We start from the raw sequence: 20,539 nt of genomic DNA on the forward strand, positions 1-20,539 counted from the left end.
GAAGGCAATTTTCACAAGGCATGGTGTCCCTGAAACCCTCATTATGGATAATGGCCCCCAGTTTTCAGCAGCTGAATTTCCAGCCTTTGCAAGGGAATACGATTTCAACTATGTAACTACAAGTCCCCACTATCCTCAAAGTGATGGGGAAGCAGAGAGGGCTGTAAGGACAGTGAAAACTCTCCTAAAAAAGGGGGAGGATCCACATAAGGCTTTCATGTCAAACAGAGCCACACCCTTGGCACATGCACCTGCACAGTTGGGTCATAATATCAGGACACCTTTGCCCATCAGTGTGGAGAAACTAAAACCAAGATGGCCAAACCTTCATCTCTTCTGAAGAAAAGACCAGGACCTGAAACAAAAACAAGCTTCCTGGTTTAACAAGTGACACAAAAGTTAGACGATACAAGACCTCAACCCAGGACAAAGGGTCTGGATGAAGAACACCAACAGCTCAGGGACTATCAGCAGTCCAGCCAACACCCCATGGTCCTTTAACATTGACATGCCATCTGGGCGTCTCAGAAGAAACAGATCGCACATCAGAATGATTCCTGATGGCTCCACAGTCACCAGGTTGGGCCGGGTTGTTCACACCCCGCAGAGACTGGACTTATAAACACCACCCCTAGAGAAGGAAGCTGTAGCCCACCGGGCAGAATAATCCCTGCACAGCTTTGGGGACCCAGGTTGTCCACCCTGACCCTTGAACAGGTTCAATGTTATATTTGTTTGAAATAGTTAATTTCCAAAGTGTTATTACAGTTATTTAAAATAAATACATAAAAGGTTCATTAATGGAAAAAAAGAGAAAATGAAAGAGGCATAATTCCACTTTGTAAAGCATTTGACCATTTATTGTTATCTCTGTTCAACATGTTTATCATTCAGTAATGCAGAAACAGGGACAGTTTAAGTTTAAAGTCTTTCTGAAGAAAAACAAGAACATGGACAGTAAGTTAAAAGGGGAAGATGCGAGTATGTGGCTAGGAACCAATGTGTTGATGCAGAGCCACCGGGGATCCGTCAGAATGGCAAACATATATACAGTATGTACACGTACATGCTAAGAGGCAGTGTCAATAAAGCCTGATTAAAAGAACTACGAGTGTCTCTCAACTTGCTGATCTGAACATAGATGAGTAGACATAATAATTGCCTCAGGTTGGAGCTCTGACCAGACTGACAAGCTAACAGCTAGTCCAAACCGGGCCAAGACCAAAGTGGATTGTTCCAGTCTTAAAACGACTTCATGCTTGATGAGCAGGCCAGGTTGGTCTGGGCTTTTGATGCAGTTTTACAAATCATACAGCACAAAGATAATTAAACCACGTCATCCAGTATAAGGACAGTATTTCTCAAGCCAAATCCAGCTACTTCTCTGACATCATCAGTTCTAATGTTGGCAATTCAAAGACTTTGTTCTCTCTCCTTAACCGTTCAGTCTCATCTCCTAACTCATTACCCTCTCACATGGTTTCCACAGAATTTTGCAACTCTCTGATGGCTTATTTCAATGAAAAGATTCTTTCAATTCATAAACACCTTGGACCAAATACCGCCCCCAGCATCGATGTTGAACTCCCCCCTTCCTCCCTCCCCTCTGCTGATGACATTGCTGACATTATCAGCAAGTCTAAGTCCTCATCCTGTCAGCTCGATCCATTTCCCACAGTTCTTGTTAAATCCTGTCTCCCGTCTCTGCTCCCCATCATCACTAACATCATCCACTCCTCCCTAACCTCTGGCATTGTTCCCACAGCTTTCAAATCGGCAGCCATCACCCCCATCATCAAGAAACCAGGTCTTGACTTTACCAACTTCAGTAATCTTCGTCCAATCTCTAATCTGCCCTTTATTTCCAAAGTTCTTGAAAAAGCCGTTGCTAGTCAACTTCACTCTCACCTATCCAACAATAACATTTATGAAGAGTTTCAATCTGGTTTTTGCCCCCACCATAGCACCGAAACAGCTCTAATAAAAATAACTAATGACCTTCTTCTTGCTGCTGACTCTGCTCTTCTGTCTATCCTCATTTTACTGGATCTAAGTTCTGCCTTCGACACAATCTGTCATTCTATCCTCCTCAACAGACTAACCTCCATTGGCATCTCGGGTACTCCGTTAGACTGGTTCAAATCATATCTCTCTGACCGCACTCAATTCATTCAGCTCAAATCCTTTCGTTCCCAGTCTTCCCCCGTCTCCACGGGTGTCCCCCAAGGCTCTGTCCTCGGACCCCTCCTCTTCATCATTTACCTCCTTCCTTTAGGTCACATCTTCCGTAAATTTGGTGTCCATTTTTCACTGTTATGCTGATGACACACAGCTCTACCTATCAACAAAACCAAACTCCACCCACCCACCCTCCATCCTCACCGACTGTCTCAATGAGCTAAATCACTGGTTTTCTAACAACTTTCTACAACTAAACAGTAACAAAACAGAAATCATTCTTATCGGTACCAAAAACTCTCTTTCAAAATCAGAAAATCTTCTCATCCCCCTTAACAACTCTCTGCTATCCCCCTCGCCTCAGGTCAAGAGTCTTGGTGTCATCCTCGACACCACTCTCTCCTTCACTTCACACATCAACAATGTCACTCGGTCTGCCTATTTCCATCTCCGAAATATTAACCGTCTCCGCCCTTCTCTCACACCACGCTCCACAGCCATCCTTGTTCACAGTCTTGTGACTTCTCGGATTGACTACTGCAACTCCCTTCTTTATGGCCTCCCCAACAAATCTCTCCAGAAGCTACAATTGGTCCAGAACTCAGCTGCCCTTGTCATCACTCAAACCTCCTCCTATACCCACATCACTCCTGTCCTGCAGCAGCTCCACTGGCTCCGGGTTAAATCACGCATCGTCTTCAAAATTCTTCTTCTCACTTTTAAAGCTATCCACAACCTTTCCCCTCCGTACCTATCTGACCTCCTACACATCTCCATCCCCTCTCGCTCTCTCAGATCCTCCTCTTTACTACACCTACATGTACCCTCTGCCTGCCTCTCCACCATGGGGAGCAGGGCCTTCACCTGCTCTGCTCCTCTTCTCTGGAACTCTCTACCCCCTGACTTAAGAAACACCACCTCTCTTTCTATATTCAAGACTGCTCTGAAAACACATCTCTTTAGACTCGCTTATCCTTAACTTTGCTCTATGTATTTTATATTCTTTATGTAATTTATTCCTGTTGATCTTTGTTCTTACTGTAAAGTGTCCTTGGGTGTCATGAAAGGCGCTTTTTAAATCAAATGATTATTATTATTATTATTATTATTATTATAAATAAGAATTCACAATATAAAATTGTGTTAATCTATTGTAGAGGAGGAGCCGGAGGCAGTAAGTTTAATATGCTGAGAGGAAAGAAAGAAAATAGAGTGCAGCAGTTAATCAGACTGTGAAAAGAGAGTAGCGCTGGAGCATTGTGCATGAGCTTAAACTTCTACGGTGCGGCCGGGTTTAGTTTTTAGCACAGCTTGGCTGCACAGCAGACCTGCAGAGGACTGTTCTGAAACCTGCTACAGCGGACACAAGATTATTCTTACATGACAAAATGTTAAACCATGTAAATAGAACACAATAACTTCTTGACAGATTTTTAAATGCATTTATAATTTTGTATTTAGGCAACTTGGGGTCTAATTCCAGCGTTATTTTGCTGGTTCTTAGCTGAAGCGAGGCTGTGTTGCTGATTATATGAGTACTTACAACCGGGCGCAAAACCAGCTTTATATATTCCCTTTTTATTTTGTTCATGTTTGTGCAATTTTTATCAATATATTTTTTAAATAATTTTTATTGTTCTTTATGACTCATGTTATTGTTGCAATCCAAGATTGTGCAATATATTAGTTTTAAGCTACTGTTATTCTTTCAGCCTTATGTCTGTTATTTGTTATAGATATTTTGTTTGTTAAAGTATTTATTTTTCATGCACACACCAGTTTTATTCTGTAGTGTAGCGTGGGTGTACGTTAAATCTCTCATCATCAGCGACAGCGTGACTCAGGTTAATTTTGCACAACTTTTTTTATGTCTAAATTAAAATGGCCTTGTTCTATATTTTTCCTAATAATTTTGCAGTACAAATATTTTTGTTCATCTGTATAATAGCCTATCTTTAGAGTTGATTTTTTTTAAGCTACTCATTTTGTATGTTAATATCCATTTGGTGACTTGTTAATAAACAAGAATTCTTATATCTTCATTTTGTTACTTTTTAAAAACTATCACGTCAAACTGATTTGCTTACAAAAGTAGTAAAGGCTTAATTAAATTTTTTTATTTTTTTTTCGGGTTCAGGCCTGTAATTACAATTAATTTATCGGGTCAGGTCAGGCTCGGAAAAAAAACCTACGGGCTAGGGCCGGGTTTTTTAGGCAACTCTAACTAGTGGCATGCAAAGATGTGCTAGCTAAGATGCTAAAGACGTAGTGCTCTGCTTCTCTCACTCATCCTAGCCCCCGCCCCAATCAACATCTGCCGGCACTAACGTAGCACTAAGCTAGGGTGCAACCCAGATGTGTCTCCCCCTCCTCCCCCTGCAGTCAACAAAAAGCCCCAGAAGCGATGAGCGTCCTGCCAAGCCAAGTGACCTAGAGGAAACACTGCATGCGGTTTGGTGAGTTGTTGTAGGTAACCAGGAAAATCTGGAGTGGACTTTTAGTGGTTTTAGTATTCTGTTATTAATCAAGTAGAATGGATTTGTTCATGAAGAAACAGAAAGAACTAATACTTCACGGTGAATGTGGGGGGATCCAAACTAATATGTTTTAAATGTAAGGGGGACACGTCCCCTTCACATATAATTGGTGTGACACCTGTGGATGCAGTTATTCATTCTGGTCATGGTTTCACTACGACTAGCCATTAGCACGTCAGTTCAGTCATAAATATTTATTTATTGATTGATATTCAAACTAAGGCTTTTTTTTTTAAGATTAAGGCAGGGTGAGGGTTGTTTCAGTATGTTATTGGGTCATGCCCTGTCAGTCACCTACTGATATTTCTTTGAGAAAACAGTTAATAATCAGAATATTTTCCATTATTGTTTAAGCAGTCACACAGACAGAGGGGTAACAGCTTCTATTGATCTTTTTCTTCAAAGCAAAATGAAAAGTGGAGTTCAGTACAAACTCTAATATGACTAATATACTGTACACATATTTAAATTTCAACATCTTCTAGAACAGATCTGAAATGGTGTAGGGCAGGGCAGCTGACTTGGGACCCAAAGTTCCTGGGTTCGATCCCCGATCATTAAACATCTTGTGGTGTCTCTGAGCAGAACACATAATCCCGAATTGCTCCCCAGGAGCTTACATAGCTGCCCACTGCTCCACCTGGGTGTATCCCAGGTGTGATGGATTAAATGCAGAGAGCCAATTTCTCCTTTGTATGGGAATATAAATTGATGACAACCCATAGCACTTATTATTATTATTATTAAATGTTACCTTTTAAAATAGGAGTTATTCAGAACTGGTTGACAGAAGCCGTTGTGATCAGTGCCACAGTCTCGTAATTCTGAGGCTGAGTGCTTGAGACCAGATTGCATGAGGAAGGGCACCTAGTGTGAAGCACTGGCACTGGTCGGGAATGACATCACAGGTATTGTGGGGAAACCCCCAAAATCCCGGATGTTAGACAAACAATTAACTAGCATGAACAATGGCCACCTCCAATGCTTTAGTCCATGTCAATCTCAGTGAAAGTGATGCCCCCAGGGTCAAAATCAACTTGGAATGCATTGAAGGATATAATAATACACATCTCAAGCTCTGGTAACAACGCAGGGGACTAGAAGTGTCCGGCAACCGTGATAAATTGATAAAAAGGTACATATGGTAATCCTGGTCTTTTTGGTGCTGATCCATGCACTTTGTCCCAGAGGCTAGCAAAAAGAGCACAGATGTCAGAAGATTTTGTGCATGATGCATGCCATTGATTTGCCATGTATTGAATAAGCTTTCTGCAGCAGACCTGATGAATGATTTTGCCAGCCACATAGTTTAATTTCCTTTGTTAGCTGGTGTTAGCTGTCAGCTTTCAGTTTTTTTACTCTATTCTTCAAAAGTGAAAATGCTGTTAAAAAAAATTAGGATCTAAGATCTCTTATTATCACAATCAATTTTTGGTGAGAGAACAGAAAGGAAATTCAAGTTTTCTCCAGTTTTGCTAGTCTTAGATAGAAACCCTTTATAGACTTGTTTCACACCACTCCAGGTAGAGAATGCCAGGATGGTGATGGTACTCTTTATAGCTTTGTATTGTCATCCTAAACATGTACACACATGTTCCTGTTTACATTTGTCCGATCGAAGCCAACTCAGCAAGAGGGTCAAATCCAATGATCACATTTTGCTCCCTGAGTAATCAACTTTGGAAACAGCATGAACGATTTAACTTGCATTAGAGGCTTGTCAGTATATTGGCAGTCAGTATTTCATGTTCCGTAACAACGCTTCTAGGAAACCTTTTTTTTTTGTGCCTTTTTTTATTGGCGAAAACCCTGACTACAGCTCTAATTTTATTGTACTCAAAGTTACGCTTGCCTGAGATCCGGGTACTTTATATGTGCTGGCGTCACATATTCTATTGGTTGTGTAATTTGTTTTTCCTTCACAGTGATATCCTGCACCAACAGCCAGTGTTCCTTGTGTTCTCTGACTTTGATTAGACTGATGATTAGTTGTGCATAAGTTGTGGGATTTATGTGGATCTAAGACTTCAAGGATTCAAGGATTCAAGGTTCTTTATTGTCATTGGCATCACATGTGGTACATGTGGTGGAACAAAATTGTGTATGCAGGGTCCCAGTTACATCCAACAAAAGTATAAAATGTAAAAGAAAAACAGTAATAAGATGTAAGATATGAACTAAGAAAAACATCAGCTAAATAATACACTAAGCACTAGTAGTATAAAAACAATATGCCAAACAGCAGCACGAACATGAGTCTGTGTGAACGGATGAGTACGAATGAATACACAGTAACATGAAACAGATCAGCAGCAACATGTGATTTTTTTCACAGTGATTATTCTGGTTAGAGATTCATGAGTCTAACAGCCTCAGGGTAGAAGCTGTTCCTCAGTCTAGTGATTCTACACTTAATGCTCCTTAACCTCCTTCCTGAGGGAAGCAGGGCAAAAAGTGTGTGTGCTGGGTGAGTGGGGTCCTTCATGATGCAGGTGGCCCTCTTCCTGCATCACAAGGTGTAGATGTCTGTGATGGTGGGGAGGCTGACTCCAACAGTCTTCTGTGCAGCCTTCACCACTCTCTGCAAAGCTTTTCTTTCTGCAGCTGTGCAGCCTCCATGCCACACGTTGATGCTCGAGCACAGGATGCTCTCCACTGCACACCTGTAGAAGGAGGTGAGGACTGAGCTTCCCAGACCAGCTCGTCTCAGCCGTCTGAGGAAGTAGAGTCTCTGATGAGCAGGCTGATAATTTTGTTGCCCCAGCTGTTTGTCATTAAGGTGCACACCCAAGTACTTGTAGCTGGAGACCCACTCTGCCCCACTCTGAGCCCTTGAGCAAGGCCCTTAACTCCCACCATCTGCTCCCAACCAGGTCTCTCTTGAAAATGAGTCCTCGTGATGCATTGAGACTATGCATATAAATAAAGGTTAATAAAAATTGAGGATAGGTTAAAGGTTTACGGTAATGGTTAGGATTAGGCTATGTGTGTGTGTGTGTGTGTGTGTGTGTGTGTGCGTGTGTGTGTGTGTGGGTGTGTGTGGGTGTGGGTGTGTGTGGGTGGGGTGGGGAGTGCGTTGGACCTGACATACATGACAAGATAGAGGCTATTTAATCCAATCAATTAAACACTTGTTAAAAAAGGTCTGTTACTCTTACAGAAAATGTCTTCTCAAGGAACCATGCAGCTGATTGTCTTACTCATTGTTTCCGTTTGAAATCATTCTGTTTGAGTGATGTCAGCAACGACGACTGAATGGAGACAACAAAACAAAACGGATAGGAGGCAAAAACGGCCTTTGTCAAACAATGACTGACGCATACTCTCTTTTAAGATGTTTTTTAAAGCAACTCTTTCTATAAAAGAACTGAGCTCGTCATCACTGTCATCAGGGAGGAAGAACTTCCTTTTTTTGACCCAAACAAAACAAATTCAGTGGGGAAATTGGAGTCAAATTGTATCTGACATTTATAATTAGAAATGAACATTTTGGTTCAAAAAGTTATAACTCTGGGTGGAAATTATCTGGATAAACAGCTTTGAATCTCTACCACTGGCACTGCTGGTGTACGATCCACTTTTAGTTATGGCTATAACAATCTGAGGATAAAGTAAATAAATTAAAGGAAACAATTTAGTAGGCGTCTTAATTTACAAAGTACATTTGAAGCAAACTATGTAGAATATTGTTTTAAAAAAAAGAAGCTCCCTGCCTTTGCAACATTGCATGGACATCGGAGGCAGTGCCACTGGATTGGCAGACTGGGGTGGTGGTTCCCCTCTTCTTAAAGGGAGACCAGAGGGTGTGCTCTTATTACAGGGGCATCACTCTCCTTAGTCTCCCTGGCAAGGTCTATTCAGGGGTAGTGGAAAAGTGAGTTTGATCTTTGGTTGAACCTCATTTTGATCGTTGGTTGAACCTCAGATCCAGGAGGAACAATGCGGGCTCCATCCTGGCCGTGGAACACTGGACCAGATCTCTACCCTCATTAGGGTCCTCGAGGAGTCAAGGAGTTTGCCCATCCAGTCTACATGTGTTTTGTGGACTTGGAGAAGACATTTGACAATGTTCCTCGGGTACACTGTGAGGAGTGCTCCGTGAGTATGGAATTGGGGGCCCGCTGTTACGGGCTATCTGGTCCCTATGTGAACAAGTGGTGCGAGAGTTTGGTTCGCATTGCCGGTAGTAAGTTGGACCCCTTTAGGGTGGGAGTTAGACTCCGCCAGGGCTGCCCGTTGTCACTGGTTCTGTTCATAACTTTTATGGACAGAATTTCTTGGTGCAGCCAGGGGGTGGAGGGATGGTGGTTCGGCGGACACAGGATTACAACTCTCTCCCTCTTTGGGTAGTGACCAAAAGAACAATATCACTGATACAGGCATTTGAAATGAGTTTCCTCCTCCTCAGATTCCTATCTGCAATGAGTCAGAATGTTGTCTCTGGTTTAATGTAAGCAGGAAGCAGGTATGTGAGGCAAGAGTTCAGCTAAGTTTTTGTGTAACTTGTTTTTTGTCATTCCATTATTTTCACACAATTACACAGAGAGACATTACTAAGATACACAACAAGTTGTAATTTCATGATCTATCTCTGAATGAATGCCTAAACCCTCAATAGTATTGATTGTGAACTTTTAACATCTGTGCACAGGGACTGATCATCACACAATCTGTCCTGTGGCAAACAGGTTTTAACTTGTGTCTTGATTTTAGTAGGACGTTTTATTTAACAACATGCAACAAAACAAAATGTTCAGACTTTAAGTCCACAAGAAACAAGAAATGACCCAAGACATTTTCACAGCTGATTTGTCTGCAATTTTACATTTCACAAAATGTTTTTTTCCCCTGTAGACAAGTGGGGCTCCATATTCATCTTACTAACTCAGCAACTGTCCTCATTGTTAGTGTCACTGCGGGATGTCCTTCAGGTTCACTGGCTCTTTGAACAAACCCAACGTGAAGGTGCAGGTTGGGTGCCAGGCATGTGTGAAATGAGACGGAAGAGACCGGAGCAACAGACGCACAAACACACACACAAACAGGCCTGAACGCACAAAGACAAAGAGACAAAGGCTCAAAACGCAATCAATACCTACAGTAACAATTTAGAAAACAAATACACGATAAAGGAGAGCGGAAAAGCTTTATGAAACACTGCAAAGAGGCAAAGATCAAACATAATTATACACTCAACTGTCAGAAAGGCAGAAAATCATCAGCTTTCTCTAAGAGCTGCTGAATTCTGGATTTTATACCATATTTTTCGGACTATAAGGCGCACCAGATTATAAGGCGCAATATCAATGAACGGGTCTGTTTTCATACATAAGGCACGTTACGTGAAACAAAACAGTCAGATAAGTCAAACTTTATTCAACTCATTCCAAATAACCACATAAAATCGGTTTGAGGTCAGTAAGCACAGCCTAAATTAATACATAAGGCGCACCAGATTATAAGACAATTTTTGAGAAAATTAAAGAATTTTAAGTGCACCTTATAGTCTGAAAAACATGATAGTTAGAATCTGTAATGTCCTATTAAGCAGGGTTTTTTTTTTTTTTAAATGATAAAATACCTGGGGCAGCACAGTGGTGCAACTGGTTGAGCTGCTGCCTCTTAGCGAGCAGGTTCCTGGTTCAAATCCCGGTCCAGGGGCCTTTCTGGCTGGAGTTTGCATGTTCTCTCCGTGCAAGCGTGGGTTTTCTCCGGGTACTCCGGTTTCCTCCCACAGACCAAAAACATGCATGTTAGACTGATTGGTAACTCTAAATTGTCCCTAGGTGTGAATGAGACAGTGAATGGTTGTTTTTCTCGTTTGTCTCTATGTGTCCCTGTGACGGACTGGAGACCCATCCAGGGTGTACCCCGCCCCTCGCACTGTGATTGCTGGACATGGGCACCGGCGACCCCCGTGACCCAAAAATGGAAGAAGCAGGTAAAAGATAATGGATAGAAGGATTAGATACCTACAAGATCTGTGTTCAGTTATCCTCTTTTCACGTTTTAAGTTTGTTGCAGCAATAAATGAAGATCATCATTTGTACCAGACACATTTAAGCACTAAATCTTTTGATGCTCTTTGAATACAGATGGGAACAAACATCCTTTTAGCTGTAATTTAAGAAAACCTCTGAAACTTTCTTTGAACATCAGTATACGCTTGACCTCAGACGTATCGTGCTGTTCAAGGTCCTGTGTACACATTTCTTCTCAAAGGGTTTTGAATCTGGACATTGATGGGATCATTTTGTCACTTTATATTTTACTTTTAGAGCCTGACATTAATGTTTAGTGTCTATTTACACCGAAAACAAAATTATTTACAGAAGTATGAAGGTGAATGTCTTGAAACAACTGAAGAGAAAATTATTATTAGTAACAGATCCTTGGAGAGGTATGATGAAGGTGGATTACTAGAAAGGATCTTTGCCCTACTTGTTCCCTTTTATTTTCCAGTTACAGTAGGAGGGGGTTGAAGATGCAGTGGTTCTAATAGAGAAAAATGGCACGGCATTGAACAGTTGGTGATCCTTATGTGGAGAGTTGATCAGTGAGGAGCGACATTAACCAGCCACTAGGAGCACAAACCAGTGTATCTCTTGTGCAAGTCCAAAGCCTGGGTAAATGGTGAGGGTTGCCTCAGGAAGGGCATCTGACACTTTTGCCAAAACTATAATGAGAGTTCATTCATATGACACCATACCAGATCGGTTGAGGCCCGGGTTAACAACGACCACCATCTGTGCAGTTTAAAAACAGAGTGCTGGTGGAAATTGTGCTACTGTTAGTCGAAGACCATGAGGAGGGAAACGTGTCAGGAGACAGAGGGAGAAGAGGAAAGTCAAGAATGTAGGACTGAGGGTATTAACTCTAAATGTGGGGACAATGACAGGCAATGGTAGAGAGTTGGCTGACATGATGCAGAGAAGGAAGGTGGATGTTTTATATGCACAAGAGACTAAGTGGATGGTCAGCAAGGCAACATTCAACAACATAAAGTATTTTACCACAGTGTGGACAGAAATAAAAATGAAGGAAGGATTTTGAGGGAGGAGTTTGCAAAAAATGTAGTAGAGGTGAAAAAAGTGTCAGATAGGGTGATGTGTCTGAAGGTCAAAGCAGGTCATCTAATGCTAGATGTCAGTGGTAATGCCCCACAGGTTAGATGTGATGTAGAGGAGAAAGATAATGTTTGGAAGGATCCGGATGAAGTGATGAAGAGTATTCCCAGGGAGGAGAGTGGTGATCGAAGCAGACCTGAATAGACGTGTTAGTTAAGGAAACAGAGATGAAGAAGTGATGGGTAGGTTTGGTGTCAAAGAAAGAAACCAGGAAGAACATATGGTGGTAGATTTTGCCTAGAGAATGAACATGGCTGTAATCAACACAAGAGCTTCTTAATGACTAACCACTGTGACTGTAGTCGCTCAGAGTGGATGGACGAACAAAACGTTTTATATAATGTCAGTTTCTGGTACACTAACTTTCTCATATGTAATATATACTTGTGGGCTAATTTTACTTAGTACTGTTAAGGCAGTTAGTACTTAGTAATGTTCTTAGATTTTAGCAATACATTACTTTATAACAAATAACAGAATCAGAGCCCACTTATGCGTTAGAACACAAGAAAAATAATTTACACAACTAACAAATCAATGTGACATCAACTCTCAGATCTGCTGAAGTGAGAGGAGTGAAATCTGGAGAGAAATCACAGTAACAGATTTTTAAAAATATGGATGAACTGAGTTTTCAGGATAACAAAAGGCTGAGAGAAAATGACATGATTTGGTATAATGAAAGTATTCTGTGCAGATGTTTTAAGCATAAACAAACAGAAAAGTCTATATTTCTCGGTAGAAACAAGAAAACAAAACAGGAGTTACAACATTACTGATCATTGAGAGATAAAAAAAATAATCAAAGTTAGTAAAATGCAGTTGTCATGGAAACCTGGACCAGTCTCCATGTGAATCCTGGCTGAAACAGCAGAGCAGAGCTCTTCTGTCACTCAGCCTTATGCTCTCCTCTAAGAGATCTGCTGCCCTTGCTGTGTCCTCCAGAATGCACCGATGTCACACTGTTTGCAATTAGGAGTCAGACAGCACAGATTGTTCATGGTGGATGGCAGGAAATGGAGACTGCAGACTAAAACCATATTAAATCTGTTGCTGCAAAAGTGTGAAATGAAATAAAAGTTTGAACAAAACCCATTGGGACACAGGACATTTTGACACCAGGTAAAAAGACAAAAATACAAAGGCGTAATATGGAGGTGCAGAATCTCCTTTAGTTTAATTTATGACAGAAGCTGTGTTCTGTTGCCTCACAATAAGAGGGTCTCTGTTTCTGTGGGAAGTTTGCATGTTGCCTCCTTGACTGCAGGCTCTCTTTTGAACCCATTTCTATGGTTTGACCATCTGAGATGTAGACTAAAAAATAAACTTAAGGATTGTTTCAATGGCAAATAAAATAATGGGGAAACCGCAAAAAGCTCTGTCTCAACTGTTTGCAGAAAGAACAAGGAAGATGGCAAGGATATTTTAGCAGATAGTACCCATCCTCTTTTTCATCAGTTTGCACCTCTGAGCTCAAGGCATTATAGGGTCCCTCTGGCAACGAAGAACTTATATAAGAAGTCATTTATTCTGAATTCAATAATCATTCTTAACCAAAACAAATTATAATATCTATCTATGGTATGCAAAATGTTTTATTCTATGCACAAATTGTTGATATTTTTGATTTTATGAATGTGTTTTATTTTATGGTTGGAGAGCCAAAGGAAAATTTCCATCTTGGTGGACAATAAAGTTTTATCTTATCTTGTCTTATCTTATCTAAATTTCCATGATTTTTCTAAATCACCATTACATTCCTGTAGACCATAAAAGTCGGGTGCATGATGCTATGGGCAGTGGCCGAGGCGGGAACCTTGGCGCTCTGACCCTGGCTTATCAAAGCTAGCTCTTGGGACCTGGAATGTAACCTCTCTGGCAGGGAAGGAGCCTGAGCTTGTGCGCGAGGTTGAGAGGTACCAACTAGATATAGTTGGGCTTACCTCGACACACAGCATGGGCTCTGAAACCGATCTCCTTGAGAGGGGCTGGACCTTATTTCACTCTGGAGTTGCCCATGGTGAGAGGCGTCGAGCTGGTGTGGGTCTACTTGTAGCCCCCTGACTTGGTGCCTGTGTGTTGGAGTTTTCCCCAGTAGATGAGAGGGTGGATTCCTTTTGCCTTTGGGTGGGAGGACAGGCTCTGACTGTTGTTTGTGCATATGCGCCAAACTGCAGTTCAGAGTATCTGGCCTTCTTGGAGTCCTTGGCAGGGGTGCTGGAAGGTGCGCCAGCTGGGGACTCCTTTATTCTGCTGGGGGACTTCAATGCCCACTTGGGTAATGACAGTGTGACCTGGAGGGCGTGATTGGGAGGAACAGCCTCTCTAACCTGAACCCGAGCGGTGTTCTGTTGTTGGACTTCTGTGCTAGTCATAGTTTGTCCATCACAAACGCCATGTTCGAACATAAGGGTATCCATAAGTGCACTTGGCAGCAGGACGCCCTAGGTTGTAGATTGATGATTGACTTCATAGTCGTGTCATCTGATTTGCAGCCGTTTGTTTTGGACACTCGGGTGAAGAGAGGAGCTGAGCTGTCAACTTATCACCACCTGGTAGTGAGTTGGATCAGATGGCGGGGGAAGATGCCTGACAGACCCGGTAAACCCAAACGTGTAGTGAGGGTTTGCTGGGAATGCCTGGCAGAAGAACCCTTCAGAGAGATCTTCAACTCACACCTCCGGGAGAGCTTTAACCTCATCCCAGCTGAGGTGGGGGACATTGAGTCTGAGTGGGCCAGGTTCCGCGCCTCGCTTGTTGAGTTAGCTGCCTTAAGCTGTGGCCACAAGGTTGTTGGTGCTTCTTGCGGTGGCCATCCACGAACTCGGTGGTGGATACCTTGGGTTAGGGAGACTGTCAAGCTGAAGAAGAAGTCCTATCGGACCTTGTTGGCCAGTAGGACTCTGGAGGCAGCTGAGGAGTACCGGAGGGCCAAGCAGTGTGCAGCCTTGGCTGTTGCTGAGGCAAAAGCTCGGATGTGGGAGAAGTTTGGTGAGACCTTGGATAGAGACTCTCGGTCTGCTCTGAGAAAATTCTGGAAAAACCATCAGGCGGCTGAGGATATGAAAGCAGCACTTTAATAACACTGTGTTCAGTGAAGGTGGGGTGCTGTTGACCTCAACCAGTGATGTCATCGAGAGGTGGAAGGAACACTTCTCGAACCTTCTAAATCCCACTAGCACGTCTTCCATGGAGGAAGCTGAGTCGGGGGACTTTGGGGCTGATCCGTCCATAACCGTGGCTGAGGTTGCCGAGGTAGTTACAAAGCTCCGAGGCGGCAGGGCTCCGGGAGTGGATGAGATTCACCCTGATTTCCTTAAGGCTCTGGATGTAGTGGGGCTGTCTTGGCTGACAGGCCTTTGCAATGTCGCATGGACATCGGGGGCAGTGCCACTGGATTGGCAGACTGGGGTGGTGGTTCCCCTCTTCAAAAAGGGGGACCGGAGGGTGTGCTCCAATTATAGGGGCATCACTCTCCTTAGCCTCCCTGGTAAGGTCTATTTAGGGGTACTGGAGAAGCGAGTCCGATAGTTGGTCAAACCTCAGATCCAGGAGGAACAATCTGGGTTCCATCCTGGCTGTGGAACACTAGATCAGCTCTTTACCCTCACTAGGGTCCTTGAGGGGTCATGGGAGTTTGCCCATTCAGTCTACATGTGTTTTGTGGACTTGGAGTAGGCATTCAACCTTGTTCCTTGGGGTACACTGTGGGGGGTGCTCCGTGAGTATGGGATTGGAGACCCGTTGTTATGGGCTGTTCAGTCCCTATACAAGCGGTGCGAGAGTTTGATTCGCATTGTTGACAGTAAGTCGAGCCCCTTCAGGGTGGAAGTTGGACTCCGCCAGGGCTGCCCGTTGTCACTGATTCTGTTCATAACTTTTATGGACAGAATTTCTCTATGAGGCCAGCTGGTGGAGGGTTTCCAGTTCAGTGGCCTCAGGATTCCATCTCTGCTCTTTGCAGATGATGTAGTCCTATTGGCGTCATCGTGTCGTGATCTTCAGCTCTCACTGGAGCGGTTTGCAGCTGAGTGTGACGCAGCTGGGATGAGAATCAGCACCTCCAAATCTGAGGCCATGGTCCTCAACTGGAAAAGAGCAGATTGCTCTCTTCAGGTCGAGAGTGAGGTTCTGCCTCAAGTGGAGGAATTCAAGTATCTCAAGATTTTGTTCATGAGTGAGGGAAGAATGGAGCGTGAGATTGACAGACAGATTGGTGCAGCATCTGCAGTATTGCAGACTCTGTACCGGTCCGTTGTGGTGAAGCGAGAGCTGAGCTGAAAGGCAAAGTTCTCTGTTTACCGGTCGGTCTACGTTCCTACCCTCACCTATGGTCATGAGCTCTGGGTAAAGAGCTAAAAGAATGAGATCACGGATACAGGCAGTTGAAATGAGTTTTCTTCACAGGGTAGCTGGACTCTCCCTTAGAGACAAGGTGAGAAATTCAGTTATCCGGGAGAGACTCAGAGTAGAACCGCTACTCCTTCACATCGAGAGGAGCCAGTTGAGGTGGTTCGGGCATCTGGTAAGGATGCCCCCTGGGCGCCTCCCTAGGGAAGTGCTTCGGGCATGTCCAACTGGGAGGAGACCCCAGGGAAGACCCAGGACACGCTGGAGAGACTATGTCTTTTGGTTGGCCTGGGAATGCCTTGGAATCCTCCCAGAAGAGCTGGAAGAGGTGGCTGTGTAAAGAGATGTCTGGGCCTCCTTGCTCAAGCTGCTGTCCCTGCAACCTGACTTCGGAATAAGCGGAAGATAATGGATGGATGGATGGATGGATGGATGGATGGATGGATGGACCATTACAAGAGCTATAACGTATGATTTTTATAAAGACCTTAAATGCTACTAATGATTCAAGCTGATTTGTAATGTAAAGACCCACTTCAGCCCTTCCTATTTTACATATTTTAATACTATAGTATTCAATGTTAAACTGTTTGGTGACTGTGATCCAAATAAGTCTATGGATTTAAAAGAAAGCAGCAATTAAATCCAGCCAGGGTGTCAGTCATTTGGTCGATCACGCACATAAAAAGCTAAAGTGAAGGGAGATTTGACAGCAAGTATATTATTTACCCGTCTATGAAGGATAAAATCAATTTCCTACAGAAACTGCCACTGACTTATTTATTTTAAAACAGTGCATAATGAATCTGTTCCTCCCTGTTGATGACAGAAACTCATTTGATGGTGACATTTATGCCTGACTAAAGGCTCAGTTTGTTCAGTCTGGGCTGTCTCTGTGAAACAGAGCAGAATTTGTGACTTCCATCTGAAAAGCTCAAAACATTACACCCCGCTATTATTAACCCTGAAGAATAGATTTGTTGGCTGCAGAATTATGACCTAGGGCAGGGTGATTATATGAGAAAATCAATTCCAGGGACTGAAGTAACTTTTCCCATTTTATTACCTTTCTTTAACAGGGCAAATCCTATTGAGATCACGTTTATTCAAGGGAGACCTGGGCCGGAAGGCAGCCTAAATATGAAATATTTGACTGTGGGAGGAAACTGGAGTACCCGGAGAAATATGAAGAACATGCAAACTTCATGTAAAGACCACAGGCCCAGCCAAAAATACAAACAACCATGTCTATGCTCCACTTTCAAGCATCATTCTTTCCTTTAAGCACTAAAAACTGGTTTCCCATACTACTTTATTTATAAAAGCACCTAAAAACAGCAACAAGGCCAACGAAAGTGCTGTACAGAGAAATCAAAAGAAACAAAGAACACAGGATAAAATACTTGAATCAAAATAGGTAAAGATAAGAACTAAATGACTACGGGTGCATTCACACCAACCCTGTTGTCCCGAACTCTAGCCCGTTTGCCTAGGAAGTCCAGTTCGTTTGGGGAGGTGTGAACTCGCCATCAAACTCTGTCACGGAACAAAAAGGTGAACTCTGGCCCGATCTAAAACCTAGGTCTCAGTCCGGTAGAAGAAAACTCGAGAGCGGTTTGAGTACAGTGTGAATCTTAGCAGACCGGGCACCGCTCCGCAAGCAGGAAGAGGACTACTACAACGCAGGGCAAACAAACACGCATTTCTCTTACCTCATATGGAGCCGTCAGCTTGCCTTGTATGAAAAACAACATTCTCCGTGGTCTTCTGCCTCATCTTTCGCTCATGCTGAGTCCATTGTTGAAAAATGACAAAATAGAACTCCTAAAACTGCTAAAACTTGACGCCACTCCGTTTTTGTTTTTATTTCCAGAAGAAGAAGTGTCTTCTTCAGAGGTTTTTGTGTCGTTTCTTTCAGTAGTTCTTGGTGCAGTGCCACCACAGACGAGTGGGGAAACAGGTTGGTTTGAACAGGATGGCTCGATTGCACAGTGCAGTGTGAATGCAAACTGCACCAGCTCAAAGGTAAACAAAAATTTTATGAATATTGGTCCCCAACCAAACCGAGTCTACCTGACTATCAGGTGTGAAAACAACCTAAAACAAATGCCTGGAACCAATAGAAGCATGTGGTCTGCTGACCTCAGAGAGTGCTGTGGGACATATGGCTGCAGCAGATCAGCGAGACAGGAGGGGGCGGAGCTGTTCAGAGATTTAAAAATATACAGAAGGATTTTAAAATGAATTCAAAAATGAACAGAGCCAGTGCAGGTAGGCCAGAACAGACGTAAAGAGCTCTCTTTTGCTTGTACCAATTAACAATCAGGCTGTAGCATTTTGAACCAGTTGTAAATGTGTAATAGAGGTCTGACTGATTCCAAAAAGAAACGCATTGCAGTAATCAAGCATGTATCACTGTCTCAAGATTACTTGTGGACAGTATGGGCTTCGGTTTAGACAGTCGCCTCAACTGAAACAACAAACAAAAAACAAACCAGGATCTAACAATCACATTTACGTAACTGTTGAGTTTCATGGAAGGGTCCATTTTGACTCCCAGATTAGTGACCACTTGTTTCTCTAATGGGTCTAGAGAGGAAAAGTCGATAGTTGTTCTTGATTGTGTCATTAGGTGAAAACAACATGACTTCTGTCTTCTTCTCATTAAAGTTTAAGAAATTTAAAGCCATCCAATCCCTGATGTCAGCCAGGCAGTCAACAAGAGTTCATAAAGTAAATGTCTTTCATTGACATGGTGACGAAAATTGTTTATTTTCTTACTTGCACCCACTGCTGAGACTACATCTTGTGCATTGTCCCAATGTTGTGTACAGAAGTCAATTAATTGCTTTGTGTGACAGAGCTTTGTGGACGTGTTTGTTAATTAAAAATGTCTGCAATATGCTGCTCTGAGAGCAGCAGGTAGATGAGGCAATTAGAAACTACAGTAAAGCTTGTCAAATAAAACTTGAGAGTCAAACCCGTGGGAGACTGGGCCATTTTTATGCATGTTGGAGAAAGTGCAGAGACACAGGCTGGAGACATCCATGGCTGTGGTGACTGGGAGGGAGTGTGCCTCAGACAGGCAGCGTAGGGACCGGTTCTCCCACAATTGGATGGAAGTGAGGCAGACTGACAAATTTATGAAGTAGAGCTCTTTCTTGGACAACTACAGAAATATCTCCCAACTCCAAATGAAAACATCCACTCTGACAAAAGCACTGTTTGTTAATTCTGAGTGCATGCATTGTGCGCTGCAGTGGGACGACTTGTCAGGACTTCATCACAGTTTCTTTGAGTATGAATAGTCCACGAGAAAGACTCAAATAGGTACAATGTCTTGAAGTCTTGCAAGTATAACCAAACCTTAAGACTTCATAAGCTGCAAACTGAAGTCTCTTTATATTCTCACTCTGAGACAGAGTGGTTGACAGAGTTACCCAAAACTTCTGCAGTCATATTAGTCTGCCAAATGAAAGCCAACTCAGGATCCGAAGGTCCCGGGTTTGATCCACTGTCATTGCACATCTCGTGGTGTCTCTAAGCAGGACGCCCCATCCCCAGTTGCTCCCTGGGCACCTCCAAAGGACGCCCACTGCTCCGCATGGTGGTGGATAGGTTAAATGCAGACAGCCAATTTCGCCATTGTATGGGAACATACAATGATAATACATAAAACATTATTATTAAATATATATATATATATATATATATATATATATATATATTTATAACTAAAAATAAATATATAAGAATAGCCATAAGGATGAAGATTGAATTTACCTCCTGTTATTCTGCAGCTTCTCTAACAGAGCAGAGGGGATGTGCGTTTTCAAACTCACGCAGCTCATAAACCTGTAATAAAATAAATAAAATCAGTTTTGTTGGCACATGTTTCAGATTGTAGGAATGAAGCTGTAGAACTAGGTTGAATCATCACCATTGTTTAGTAACAGATGTGCTATAGCTGCCCTTCTGTCATTGAAAATAACACATTTAGATTTTGTTTTCAAAGTAAAGCAGGATGTTTGAGGGTAAAGGTCAGAGATCTTGAAGATCATTTTATTGTACTTTAAAATTAAAATGGTAGCATAGTCATTTTTGCTGAGCAGCGTGGCTTTAAACAGTTTGGTGTTCAGAGAACCAAAGAGTCACTGACTCAGAATACAAATGATAAGCATTACTTATAAAACAGGGAAGGGTTTAGGGACCTGCAAAGAGGGAGAGAGTAAATAACCAGTAAATAGAGGTTTTTAGGCAAAGCTTTGCTTACTGTGAGTTTTCGTTTACAGGTTCAGGAGGAGGAGGCATGGAGGATTCCAGATTCCAGACAACTGTTGCTGATCT

The 20,539-nt window shown here is 42.7% G+C and overlaps 1 long non-coding RNA gene across 2 annotated transcripts; it reads right to left on the reverse strand.

The window, feature by feature from the left end:
- Positions 1-10,410: 10,410 nt before the first annotated feature.
- Positions 10,411-20,513, reverse strand: LOC119409498. Of its 2 annotated transcripts, none has more exons than XR_005186789.1 (3): positions 20,466-20,513; positions 19,976-20,047; positions 10,411-10,443 (listed from the first exon to the last, which is right to left on the reverse strand). It is a non-coding gene; the product is annotated as an uncharacterized LOC119409498 (long non-coding RNA). The 2 variants fall into 2 exon arrangements; XR_005186790.1 differs by lacking the exon at positions 10,411-10,443 and adding an exon at positions 19,760-19,787.
- Positions 20,514-20,539: the final 26 nt, after the last annotated feature.

Source organism: Nematolebias whitei, chromosome 5 (genome assembly GCF_014905685.2).
Source record: "Nematolebias whitei isolate Nwh7 chromosome 5, NemWhi1, whole genome shotgun sequence".
Classification (NCBI taxonomy): domain Eukaryota; kingdom Metazoa; phylum Chordata; class Actinopteri; order Cyprinodontiformes; family Rivulidae; genus Nematolebias; species Nematolebias whitei.